Here is a 3,308-nt window from a genome sequence, read left to right as displayed (position 1 = left end):
CGGCCCGTGGCAGCGCCCGCGCGGCAGATGAGGCACGCGCCGGCCTCATTACAATGAGAATGGGGCAGGCTGGAGGAGCCATGTGGCAGCAACAGTTTGCAAATCCCCCCTCCTTCTGTGCAAAATCGGGAAACATTTCCAAACATTTGTACCCCAAATCGACCACATTAACACCCCTCCGAGCGGCGCTCCCTGGAGGGATGCTCCGCGCTATGGACATTTAGGCAGAAACAAAACAAGCAAGGGGGATTTTTTTTTTTTCTTCTTTTCTTTTCTCTTTTCTTTTTTTCCTTAGAGGCTCTCGGTGCGTGTCAGCGCTGAATCGATGCGCAACTTTCTAGCTTAAGGGTTTTAAAAAGCCATGGGGGAATCCGGCTCCCAAAGTGGGGCTGTGCGCACCGAAGGGCTGGCGAGCCCCGAAAAAAAAGGGGCGAGCGCCAGCCCCAAACCGCAGACCCGCGAAGCAGAACCGCTGCCCAGAAAGGGGCGCAAGGTGCACACCAAAACAGCCCGCTCCTCCCGGCGCCGGGGGCGCCGCACCGACCCACAAGATCGTTACGACCGATTTGATCCAGCGCGGAGCAGCCCCGAGCCCTTGGCAGCCCCCCCCCACCTTCTTTCCCGAGGTCCACGGCCTGAGAGTTGCGGGACACGGGGGGCAGAAAGGACACGGGGGGGGGAGAGCTGGATGTGTGTCCGTGAGCCCCCCCCTCACCCCGGGAACGGAGGAGGGCAGCGTGGCACGGAGGGCCGGGGGGGGGGGGTAAGGCTTGGGCAGGCTGGCAACTTTCACCCGCCCGGAATTAATTAACGTTGTCTCGTTAGCGAGATGCGTTTGGCCTGGCCACGCGTATGCTGAGCCGGGCCAGCCTGGAGATAAACCGGCAGCAAATGGGGCGCGAAGGGGAAGGGGGGGGGGGGGAAGAAGCGCCCTGACCTCGGGTAAGCGAGCTGGGGAGCAGGGTGGAAAGGACGGGGGGATGGTGTGGCCATCGCCGGGCATGGCCAGCCACTGCCCAGCATCCCAGGGGGGCTTTGGGTACCCCCCCGGCACCCCTCAGCAAAGCCAGGGGCTCTGCGGGCTCAGGTCCCCCCCGCCCTGAGGATGTGCACCCCTCGAAATGAGCCGAGGCTCTTAGGGGAGAGTCACCCCGCTGTCAGTCTCCAAAGGGACCCGGGATGGTGCGTTGGGCACAGGAAAGAGTTTGCGGGAGTTGCGCTTCTAATCTGCTCTCAGTCGACTTTCAGGCTCAGCTGTTTGATGCTATTAATGCAACTTTTTTTTTTTTTTTAATCTGAACTCCGTGTGCCTGTGTGTCAACATGCAGCAGGTGGTTTATTATATTCCCCAGTTATTATTTTATCACGGGCTCTTTTTATAGCTGCAATCAAAATAACGCCCTGGAGTTTCGAGGAGGATTTTTACCTGTTTTGCACCACTCGAGCTTCTGAAAATATTTGTTTCGGGGGGATGACACGTGCGGAGCCGGAGCGACTCCTGCTCCTGCCGGGAACAAGAAAAACTAGGTGCAAAGTTTGACTTGAAAAATCGCGGCCACCCAAGGGCGGCTGAGCGGGCTGGGGAGCGCTTGGGGGGCTTGCACCCCTCTTGCCAGGTTTTGGGGAAGGCAGAGGTGGGAGCGCTTCCCCAGCCGCCAAGGTGCACGCCGCCAGGATGGCAGGGAGGTTTGGCGGAGCTGTGAAAAGCAGAGATCAGCTTGTCTTGCTTTAACCTACATTAGCTCCGGGTCCATATGGTAGATGCTGCCTGTGGATCCTCAGCACCAAAGCGAGGCCCTGTTCTTGCACGCCGCCCTGCTTGTGCCAGATGGTGCCTGGACCAAGTGGCCATGCGTGGGGTGGCTCTGGTTAGCCTAATAAACGTCCAATACAAGTCAAAAATCAAAACACACACATACTAACATCTGCTAGAGCCTGCAGTACCCAGCTAGCCTTTCAATACTGAATTAAAGAGCCCCACAGCCCTTCTGTTCCCCTAGGTTAGACACTCATTACCATTTATCAAGCACTGATGTTATCTGGCCTCTCATTTTATTTAGTACCGAAGCTATTAGCATCAGATTTGATTTTGACAGTTGACGCTGCTGCTGGTAAAGCCGGGATCTGGCCGGGCGGATCGCTGCAAAATTCCGAGTTCATCAGCAGCGACACATTCCTCCTTCCCACTTGTTTACGAGGCTGAGACAAAAGAGCTCCTCGCCTGTGCCTCTTCTGCCTTGCGCTTTATCTCCTTCACGGACACAGCTCCCGTCCGTGCCCGCCAAGGCCACAAACACGGACACGCACACGCACCCACAGCCCCCAGGCGACAGCTGGGCCACTCTGGATGGAGCCAAGCCAAGGGCACCCAGCCCCGGGTGCAGCCCCCCGACATTGCCAGCCCTTGTGCCCCCCCCTCCCTGGCTCCGGCTTTCCCTGGCGCAGCGGGGACCAGGAGAAGTTTTAATCCCCTTTTGGTGGCGACCCCAATTCCTGGCCTGGTCCCCTCCCCAAACCCGCCCACACCCACCCGCATTGGTGCCATGGCACCGTTCACGATGGTGGCCAGCGTTGGCCGTGTCTGTGGCTTTCCCCCATGGAAAACTTGGCTGTTTCTCCACCGAAGCCGTGCCATGCCCTTCCGGCTCGACCCCGGGCGTTTGGCTGCACACGGGCCCTGACCGCATCCCGGACCAGGGCTGGTTTCCAAGGAAAATCGGCTGCTTTGTTGGAAATGTACAGTGCCAGCCGGGGAAATCGAGCTGGGGGTGCACCCTTGCCTCCAAGCAAGCCGGACCCCTGGCTTTCCTTCTTTATTCCACCCCTCCATCCCCCGAAAGAGCCTGGCCTGGGGAGTTAAGGCTGTAAGAAAAGACCCTTTGGGAGAGCGGAGAGGCCGAAGGGCGGCTTGCGGCTCGCTGCTGCTCCCCAGGTGATCCACGCCGGAAAGGTCCGCAGCCTTGCGAGCCGGGCGCTGGCATAAAGGTGGCAAGACCTCATTATCATACAGCTGAGGGTTTATCTCTCCCTCCCCCCCCAACTCCGGCCTCCCATCCATTTAACAAGCTGAAATAAAAAGCCACATGAAAGGCCTTCTCTGTGCTTGGCTTTAATGAGGGACACGCGACCCAACAATAAGCGCACGCTGCAATCAGGCCAAGGGCTTTACTGGCACACGCCAGACCGCAGCCCGGCACCGGCCACTGCCAAAGCAGCTTGACACGGCCCCCGCTCCCGAGTCTCCCCCCTTGCCCCTCGCCCGTGGTTTTGGGAGCCCGGGGGCGGCAGCAGGAAAGCCGGGCTCCTCC

Source organism: Haliaeetus leucocephalus, unplaced genomic scaffold (assembly GCF_000737465.1).
Source record: "Haliaeetus leucocephalus isolate CR32 unplaced genomic scaffold, Haliaeetus_leucocephalus-4.0 Scaffold696, whole genome shotgun sequence".
Classification (NCBI taxonomy): Eukaryota; Metazoa; Chordata; class Aves; order Accipitriformes; family Accipitridae; genus Haliaeetus; species Haliaeetus leucocephalus.
This window is presented reverse-complemented; position numbering follows the sequence as displayed.